The 11,074-nt window shown below is 35.2% G+C and overlaps 1 long non-coding RNA gene across 1 annotated transcript; it reads left to right on the top strand.

The window, feature by feature from the left end:
* The first annotated feature begins 3,656 nt into the window (after positions 1 to 3,656).
* On the top strand, positions 3,657 to 10,239 carry LOC141330955 (uncharacterized). Its single transcript, XR_012355211.1, has 4 exons — positions 3,657 to 4,242; positions 4,321 to 4,380; positions 4,513 to 4,580; positions 9,805 to 10,239. It is a non-coding gene; the product is annotated as an uncharacterized lncRNA (long non-coding RNA).
* Positions 10,240 to 11,074: the final 835 nt, after the last annotated feature.

Raw genomic sequence — 11,074 nt, 5'->3', positions numbered from 1 at the left:
TCAGATCAGCTCTTTATTTGTCACGGAGGACGGCAGAAGGGGAAGGCCGTCTCCAAGCAGAGGATGGCACACTGGATAGTGGATGCCATCGCCTTGGCTTATCAAGCTCAGGGCGTGCCCTGCCCGCTCAGGTTGCGAGCTCACTCTACTAGGAGTATTGCATCCTCCTGGGCGCTGGCTCGTGGCGCCTCGCTATCTGACATTTGTAGAGCTGCGGGTTGGGCGACCCCTAACACGTTCGCTAGGTTTTATAGCCTTCGTGTAGAGCCAGTCTCCTCCTGTGTTCTCACCTCAAATGGGTAGAAGCACTGAGAGGCACTGGCTCAGGTCGGCTTGCTATCTTCTCCAGAGTGTCCATGAAGACCCTGTCGAGTCCTCCTTCCTCGGCTCCAGACGTAGCGGAGCGTCTAGGCGCCAGGCCTCTCTCGATGAATCTTTAGAACCGATAGAAGGCTTAGGATACATGAGAGACTTAAGTGAATCCCATATGTCTTCCACGGTACCCACAGAGACCGTGTTTCCCCGGTAACCTTCTACCATCTTCACGAGGGTTCAATCACCTCCATTCTTCCATATGTCCTAATTGAGCCATATGCGTATTGCTCCGAACCTCCTCCGGGATGGGTGGGAGCTCCGCACGTTCCCAGTGCTCCAGCTTCACTAAGTAGGTAGTGCTATGTTATACAGTGACTGGTCTTTTCTGATCCGCCCTTGGCCTTAGCAAAAATTGGAGGCCAGGTGGCTTGCTCAGGACACTGGAGGGGGGCAGCAGCTGCGACGCTTTGCTAGGGATCCCAATTCGTCGGTCTCCGACGTGACGTCGTAGAGACCGACTGAGAGGGAACGTCTTGGTTACGTATGTAACCCTCGTTCCCTGAAGGAGGGAACGGAGACGTCACGTCCCGTCGCCTCAGCTGCTGTACCACCGCTGTGCGGCCGGACCCAAGCTCGGCTCCTCAGCGAAATCCTGTCTATGCATTGCACCTGCTGTGTATTTATGCTCACGCTGTGATCAGCGACAGCTGGATGCAATCATGCATGCCAATGTGCATTGGCTCGTTTAGTTTACACACGAAGAGGATTGGTATCTCTAAAGCGATATCCCAATTCGTCGGTCTCCGACGTGACGTCTCCGTTCCCTCCTTCAGGGAACGAGGGTTACATACGTAACCAAGACGATCTTCTGTTTAAAATCGTCATACTGTAGTTTGTTCACACAACAATCAAAATCATTAAACTTTCTGTCAGTTGGTCTGAAGCAATATTGTTTGTTAGATCTCATGACTAACTAAATGCCTTTATCTTTGCACTAAACCTGCTGTAAATATTTTTGTCAAAAATCTTAATAATAAAATCTTTAATCCTTTTATATCTATTTTATTTTACAGGACACATCTGATGAGCCAGAGCCTTTAGATGTTGCAGTGGCCCTCCTCACAGTCGTCAAAGATAATGATCAGTTCACTTCCAGCCTGTGAAAATCTCTGTTGTCATTGAAAGCGAGATTGTGGGCAACCTCCCCAGATTTGCTGATGCCTTCCTGGTAATGTTTGGACTGATCTATGCACTACACCTCCGCTATCCCAGGGGACTGACCAACACTTTTGAATTCATTCAGAAGATTTTACTTTGTAACTTGGGTGACAGTTTACCATCGTCAAGACCGAGTCTCAAAAATGACTTGATGCGCATGTAGAGATTTATCAGAATAATTAATAAGGCCTGTCAGTTCCTCTGTAGTTCAGTGTAGGTTATTTCTGTGAAAATAATGGTTAAAATGTTTCTGCACCAATTGTTTTTTTCCCACAATATGCACAGTGTGCCTTTGTATTTATTAATGTTATTTGGCATTAATACAGCTCTTGTTCTTGAGAGTGTTAAGTACGGCTGGGTAGTACTTGATAAATGTACATGTATTTTAGTTTTAAATGGTACATGCTGTTGTAAAGTTTCATGCAGGTTCATAAATGTGACCCTGGGCCACAAAACCAGTCTTAAGTAGCACGGGTATATTTGTAGCAATAGCCAAAAATACATTGTATGGGTAAAAATTATAAATTTTTCTTTTATGCCAAAAATCATTAGCATATTAAGTAAAGATCATGTTCCATGAAGATATTTTGTAAATTTTCTACCATAAATATATAAAAACTTGATTTTTGATTAGTAATATGCATTGCTGAGAACTTCATTTGGACAACTTTTAAGGCGATTTTCTCAATATTTAGATTTTTTTGCACCCTCAGATTCCAGGTTTTCAAATCTCAGACAAACATTGGCCTATTTTAACAAACATATATATATAATATATCAATGGAAAGCTTATTTACTCCGCTTTCAGATGACGTAAGAATCTCAATTTTGACTTAAATTTACACTTATGACTGGTTTTGTGGTCCAGGGTCACAAATTTGTAATTTTAGAGGTACTATTTTAATCTGGTGTTTAGGTTTTAGCCTAGTGCATCTCTGAATTGTTTTATGTTTCTGTCTTTTAAATTAACACTGTAGTGTTAAATAGAAGAGGGCAAGAATTTAGTGTAACTCACTGTAACTTATGTTGAAGTTGTTTGTACTCAAAATATTTTAGGCAACGAGTTACCACAAAAATTTTGTGTGTCAAAGGTTTTGAGTTACTTGTACTTGTAAAACAAATGACAAAGAGACTAATAAATATTGAGTTGATGCTACTTAAAAATGGTTCTTTGTGTACTTATTTTTTTTTGTAATGTTAACTTAATACCATGAGAATGGGTAAGGAAAATTTTAAGTCACTATAACTGAAAATATTTAAGTTGATTTGATAACATGTTTTAATTTAACTGTAATTAAAATGTTTATGTAGCATGTAATCCAAATATTACCTTTGAAATATTTTTTTTAAGTTCATGAACTTAAAAAAATTGAGGCAACGAGTTACATCATTTTTTTGAGTTCTGCTTACTAATTTGGTTTTACAGTGGACATACAACAGTTATGAAATAATTCTGTGACCACACTGCTTAGGGTCAATTCAGTTACTTTAGAATTTCATCAGAATTATCACAGTCAGATTCAATTACATTAGAAACGTACAACTTTGTTTAAATTAGAAACAATACGTCCAATTAAACTGCCACCACACTGCGTCGGGTTGATTCAATTACTTTAGAATCATAACAGAATTATAACAGACCAACAAGTTTCAGTTACTTTGACTTGAGCACTCTGCTTCAGTTACTTTAGAAACAACAATTCCAATACAACTCTGCCACCACACTGCATCAGGTTCAGTTTCATTAGAATCTTAAACAGAATTTGTACAGAATAGGCTAAAATCTACACTGTAAAACCTAACAGTGGAATTCGTTAAATGAAATGAGTTAATTTAACTCAAAAATTTCTAAAAGTTATTTAAACTCAATACATATTAGTGATGTAAACTCAAACGCGAATTAGGTTAAGCAGAACTCATTTTAAATAAGTTACTAGAAATTAATTCAATCTATTATTGCCATACACTCTATGTCTATGATCGATCACAAAATATTTAAAATAAATATAAGCTTAATCCATGATTTCTAATATAGTTTTTTGAGAAGTCACGTTTGTATAATATAGGGTTCTAGATTAGATTAGATCTTTCAATACTAGATAAATAGCCTAACTAAATGGTAATATTACTTTTAATAATAATTAAACAACCATAATAATAAACTATAATAATAACGATAATATAATAAATACATACATCTATTTCATTTAGATTTAGATTTATAATTTTAAAATAATTACTTTTACTGGAGGCAAAATATTTTCCGGGTTTTTTCAAAAACCGCGCGCATTTTTTCAGTCAATCACGTCTGCTCATGCTCATCCTCTCACTCACGTCACGGGATCACAGTAGGATGGATTGCGACGTAGTCCTGGAAAATATCAGGTAAGTTAAGCTTTTCAAACTTCTTTATTGCTGTTTTAAGCACTTTCGAACGACTTTATTGTCAACTTTATTGTGTATAACGTTGTCTAGCAAAGATCAAGCAGCTATGGCGTCATTACATCAAAGTTATCAACAGGAGGTGTTAAATATGCAGTGTTATACACAACGGGTTGTCAGTGATAAATTAATAAATATGTTTTGTGGTTTCTCACAGTCGGACACAAACGAGTCCAGCAATTTTTATTTTTAAACTGGAGAGGCGGCTGACAGACGAACTATCTTCCACATCTTTAACCGTCACTCGCGCCACAGCTCTGAAGCAAGGTAAAGCAAACACACATTCCCTATTTTCAAAAATGTTTAAACTTTTTGTTAATCGTTATTTATTATTTGCTTTGTCAGTTTCATCTAGAATATCCATGTGACGCTGACGTTTAACGTTACTATACTCGCCCAAGCCCGGTGAGGAGCGTTTATACTCTGTTTTGTTAAAATTAAGTTAGTTAACATTTTAGACTGTTATTTGCTCCTCATGTTGTCTTATTTAAAAATCATACTAACAAATTGTCATGTTTTTTACATCAATCTTTTCAGAGCTAAGCCAGCTAGGGGTGGTGTGATGTCATTGGCAACAAGCTGCTGCAGTAAAAGCCTAAAATGAAGTAAGTAGAATTCGGGTCAATGACGAATAAGGTTTTTAAAAGTGTAAAAAAATAGAATGGAGATATAACTATATTTGTAACCATTTTTTAGTTTACCTAGGTGTTAACAATAAGAGTTTGTGGTTTGTACAATCAATTAACACTGTTTTTGTCATTTTTTACAAGATGGACAAAATTTGTCACCAAAAAAGTCATTCGGTTTAACCATGAATATATCTAAAATAATTCATTTGCAGATAATTATTCATGGAAAAAACTGATTTGACATTGATGTTGAGATAGTATATAGTGTGTACCACACAAGAAATATTAAATAAAATTATCACTGATCTCATAAATGTTATCATTTTATTGACCTACTCTAAACACTCCAACATATTCAAGTAAAACATTGCACAGGGAAAGGAGAAAAGGGGAAATGTAAAAAAAAGAGCCTTATCTGCTTTATATTTGTATTATTGTAGTTCCTTTAGTTATTAAAAACAATATTATTCCATTTAAATATTTACTATATTGGTTTTACCGAATGACCAAGGCCGGTTATACCGAATGACCATGTCTGCTGCCCTTGACATTATGAATATTAAAGACAATAAACAGACACAAATAGCTTCAAAAGCACATTTTAGTGTTAATATAATAGGCTATTAATGTAAAAAGTACTTCAAACATTAAAACATTTTGATATTGGAATGAACATATAACTCGTATTGCAAATTATTAATTAAAACATTGAAGCATTTAATTGGTCTTGGAACAAGTGTTTAAATTGTTAAATGATGAGATGCTAGGCTATATATTCATGAAAAAGAATGTCAAACATTAAGACATTTCATTTTTATTGGAACAAACATTACATACAACTCGTATTATTAATTATATTAAAGTCATTAAAACATTGAATCATTTAATGGTTCTTGGAACTAGTGTTTAAATTGTTAAACAATGAGCTGCTAGGCTATCATGAAAAGAACGTCAAACATTAGGACATATCATTGTTTGGAACAAACATTACATACAACTCTTATTAATTAAAGTCCTTGAAACATTGAACCATTTAATGGTTGTTGGACCAAGTGCTACAACAAAAAGTTACTGTGCATTCATGAAAGCCATCCAGTCTCTGGAGCTTCATGATGATCTTGAAAGACTGATTGATTGCCTGAGTAAAATGAGCCCACCCCCTTGTCTCTTTGACACTGTGCTACAAAATCATGTTCAATACAAAATCCCTATGCAATTTACCATAGTAGGATAAACATGCACAGTCCAGTTTTTTTGGGGCATTCCCTTCACCATAGTATGCATATGGGGTACTTCCAGGCACCTATATTATTGAATATAATAATATAAATAATAAAAACAAATTATACCTTTCCCTCCTTTTGGCAAGCATCTGTTCTTTTTTAACAGGATCAGCATTGAACCTTGCCCAGAAACGAGCGGCTTTTTCTTTATTTGATAAAGGCATCTGCAAAGTTAAAATTCAGTCAAAATTATATAATAATATACTCTGCACATTTTCTATTAATAAAATGTTGTATTTTTTTATACCAGATATGTAAAAATGAGACCAACGTACATTGCTATCATTCGATACAACCAGTAAGTCATTCGTTATAACCAAAATTCCGGTTTAACCGAATGACTCTTTTGGTTATAACGAATGACAAAATCTTCATTCAATGCTAACAGGCTGATATCTAGCTGCCTAGCTTGTTAGTTAGCTATCTAGCTACCAAAAGGAGAATTAAACATTTTATATTTAGTAAAAGTTTTTAAAATATTACAACATTATCCATGTTTTATAGCGGTTGTACCGAATGACCTGATATTTGGGGACATGTGTATGAGCAAGTGAAAACATGAATTTTTCTAATAGTTAAGAGAGAATTACTTACTTTGCTTCACGACCATGCGGTCCTTGGCAGGTGTCTGAATGATGTCACATCCTGTCACTTAATATTGACCACATGACTCGATCCAAAATGGAGCCCTTTATGTTGGTTTCTCCGAATGACATCAATGAAAATCATTTTTCCGGACATTCTTTCTCATAACAAAGCAACGACTTCTACACATAATTTTAATACCATTTTGCACTATGTTGATATATAGTCTTATAAAATCATGCCAGAATAAAAAATCTATAAATTTATTACATTTTAAGATATTTTAATCACAAATGAAATTGCTTTACTGGCCTTCGGACGGTTAAACCGAATGACCTTTTGACACTTCAAAATCTTTAAAATACCATTATATGTAGTAAAATATAATTAAAACCTTTTGGATTCAGTAAAATAGATCAAGTTGTACTACCTTACACACTTTGGATATTATATATTTGTTTTTTTATTATTATTAAGGCCTTTGGACAAAAAAATGACCCGTCACGTCATTGACCCGTTCACATTATATTTATATGATGGGCTTTAGGATATATACAAATTGATGGGCTTTAGTGTTTATTATGAAATTACAAGATGTAATTTGTCACGTTATAAAAAGTAAAGTTCTTCAGTTTTTATTTTTTGATGAATTGCAATTAATGCAATTGCAATTGTGTCCAGAATGGACCTTTCTCACAACTTCCGTATTTTGCGCCGGAAATACGTAATTGCTGTGTAAACCCATTTCCGCCCCGGTATGCCGGTAACCAGTTAAACAACGTGAAAAACGCTTAACGTGGCTTAATGTATGTAAAAAACGACCAGGAAACCGCAAGTTTCTGTCAAACCTTACGTGGAACAAACATTAACTACTATCAAAAGAACAAGCCCTTATTCCACATATAAAGTGAATAATATCACGTTAAGCGTTTTCTCCCCCATAGAAGCCCATTATAAGGAAACAGCTTAACGTGGATTACGTACCTCAACAGCGACCAGGGAAAACCAAACGTATGTTAAATTTGACTTATAATAAATACTTGCTGCTGTCAAAAGAACGAGCTCTTATTCAGCATATAAAGTGCGCGCCCCATAGAAGTCCATTATAACAAACAATGTTAAGCTTTTTCCTTAATGGAGTTCTATAGGGAGAAAAGCGTGATATTATTCACTCTATATTATTCACTTTATATGCTCAATAAGAGCTAATTATTTTGACAGCAGAAAGTGTTTATTATAAGTAAAATTTTAAGCCACGTTAAGCTTTTTTTTTTTTTGTATAATAGACTTCTATGGGGCGCGATCACTTTATATGCTGAATGAGAGCTCGTTCTTTTGAGAGCAGCAAGTGTTTATTTTAAGTGAAATTTAACAGAAGTTTGGTTTTCCCTGGTCGCTGTTAAGGTAAGTTAATAAACCAAGCTGTTTCCTTATAATGGGCTTCTATGGGGGAGAAAACGCTTAACGTCATATTATGCACTTTATCTGTGGAATAAGGGCTCGTTCTTTTGATAGTAGTTAGTGTTTGTTCCAAGTAAGGTATGACAGAAATTTGGGGTTTTCTGGTCATTTTTTACGTACGTTAAGCGTGTATAAACGCGGATAAACTCTTAGTGGAAAAACGTATATCCTTTATCCAATTTGTTCCTCTTTGTGACAGAGTTTTCCTACACGACTCTTATGGGGTCTGCAAAAGTTATCTTTGACAAACCAGCGAGGGAAGTTGTGTAGACTCTCTCCATTTTAATTTTAAATTACCCGGCTTTCTGCTGTGTTGACATTACACAGGAAGTCTGCATACCCTGCGATTGCGTATTTCTGGTTTCTGTGAAAAAGGTCTATTACCAGCAACACAAATTCAATCTCTGCTCTTCTGAAGCAATACTGTAATTTTATGTGAATATTAGATTTGAAATTTAGACCTAAACAATGATCAATGGTGAATACACAGCACAGATGAAAAATGGCAAACCTCAACTAGCATCCCACAAGAATAACATCATGACATCTAAGGACCAGTAATGTTTGTAGTGTGCTACCATTTTGATTCAGTCTGAATTGGCAGAGTGAATGACATCTTAAATTTCAGGTTGGCTGTCATTCTGTCAGTCTTTTTTATTTTGTGTTGCTTCAGAAGAATACCAGTGAAGTCTTTTAAGTTGTGATTATAGTTATAGTTATATACTTAATTAATACAGATGAAAAAAAGAAATTTTATAGGTATAGGAACATTCCAGTTGCGTAGCTGTCTATGGAGGCTCAGAAAGTTCTCAGATATCATTAAAAATACCTTAAAGGGATAGTTCAAACAAAAATGTTTAACTCAAACCATTGCATTCTATCAGTCATATAATGGCAGTCAATAGTTACCAAATCTTTGAGGGAAAAAAAACATACACAGACAAAACCCAATTAAACCCTGCGGCCCGTGGTGATAAATTGAGATCTTGAGACACAAAACAGTCTGTCTTGTGCAAGAAACTTAATAGTATTTATATCATTATTTACCTCTGATCCACCGGAACTCTCCGCTGTATGGAGCGTGTTCACAACAACCGGTGCATGGTGCGTCAGCGTGCTCTGGCGATTGTAGTCGATGAAAACTCAACACTCCCAGATGGGTTTGCACAAGAAAACGTAATCTTTTAGTTTTTAATCAATTGCCAGAATCAGGATAAGCACAAGTAATTATCATTTTGAGTAGCCACTATGCACTACGTAAACAATGAGTGATGTGTACACATGACAGACCGCTTCTGTGCGTGCATCTACTATGGCAGATCACGTTGACGCATCATGCACCGGCTGTTGTGAGGACAGTAGAACGTTGCGATCGATCAAAGGTAAATAATAATATAAATACTGTTCAGTTTTTTGTACAGACCGATAGTTTTGTGTCTCAAACCTCAATGTATCGTCACGAGCCACAGGGTTTAAATTGGAATACGGGCTTGGAACAACATTAGAGTAAGTAATTCTCATTTTTGGGTGAACTATCACTTTTTCTCTCTGTTCTGTAATAAAGAACCTTAGATTGTCAAATTAAATAGTAAATTAGTAAAATGAATTTATGTAAATTAAATTAAATCTCTAAAACATTTAGCTGATATTCACATCTGAAAATCCTGCTGATAAACAACTCTGGAAGTTGTGATGTGAAAATTAAAGTACTACAGGTTTTTTGTTTTAAATTGTGTACATACCTTATTGAATAAACACTTTCCCGATCCTTCACACCTTTATTGTAATTTATGAAAATGTAAATATGTCTGATTTGTTTAGATATGATGATATTTGGTGATGTACACTAACAAAACTTTTACTGCATTTAGAAAACGGGAGCCTGATCAGGTGCAGATGGCAGCTGTCACCATCACTGTTTAGGAGGAAGAGGGAACATTATTCTTAAACCCAATGGAATGTCAGCAGAGACCACGTCAACTAGATGAGCCCCAGAGACAGATCATCATTGAAGACCTCATCACCTAGACGGCCATCGACGCAAGACCACGAGAACCAGATGAGTCCTCTCCAATCTGACTTTGTGGCAACATGGAACTTTTGCATCTATGTTAATATTAGTCAGTTTCTTTCTTATTCTGAGGTTGCTGTAGCCACCAGGTCTAGTCTGTATCCAGATCAAATGGTCACTGCAGTAATGTAAAGTTGCTTTGACACAACTTGTATTGTAAAAAGCATTGTATAAATAATTTTGACTTGGATGTTTTGATAGTATCTGAAGATGATGTCTGCCAAGTCTTGGCTCAGTGTACGGGTTTTTTTTTTTTTTTTTGCACTAATGTATACCCTTATAGTATACATACTTAAGATTAACAGTACTTTCTATACAAAATTCAAGGAAAACTTTTTTTTATATATTTTATTTTAAAATTGATCCACTGTGTTTCATATCATTTATTGTTATTATTTTTAATATCATCAATTATAATTAGTATTTTAAAAATTTAGTTAAACATTTCCTTGTTTTTGCTGTCTTTGCTTATTTGGTGAAAAGTCTGATAAGATAGCGTAAATGTTATTTTTTTTAACTAAACAGATCAATTATTTTTATTTATGCTTTAAAACATTTGTTGTATTTCAATAAATACTTAAGAAAACCCACCTGTTCTGTCATTATTACCAGTGTTTTTGGTACGTCTTATGTAACTTTATTGCTTTGAGTTTGATGAACTTAAACCATCTAAGGCAATCGGTTTCCTCAAACCATTCAAGTAGCAAAAAGTTGATAAGACTTAGTGGGATTGGTTACCTGAATTCAAACTGACTGAGTGGAATAAACTTACATTTTTAAAGTTGAGTTAACTCAAATAATTGCCTAAGCTAATGTTAAAAAGAATAAGTTAATTAAACTCAATGTATATGAGTTTATAGTACTCATATTTTCGGGTTTTACCAAACTTAAAGGTCCCATATCGTCAAAATCAAAATTTCCTGGCTTTTTTCATGAAAACTAAGGTCTAGGGGCTATCTAACTACCATATGAGTTTCAAAACAGTCAATCCACAGTAAACTGCACACAGCCTGCTTAAAGTAGCTGTTCATTTTCACGAGCAGCTGTGACTTCCGTAACGATGTGACGTC

The sequence above is a fragment of the Garra rufa genome, chromosome 3 (genome assembly GCF_049309525.1).
Source record: "Garra rufa chromosome 3, GarRuf1.0, whole genome shotgun sequence".
Lineage (NCBI taxonomy): Eukaryota > Metazoa > Chordata > Actinopteri > Cypriniformes > Cyprinidae > Garra > Garra rufa.
Note: the sequence above shows the minus strand (reverse complement) of the source record. Positions and strands in the feature narration are given on the sequence as shown.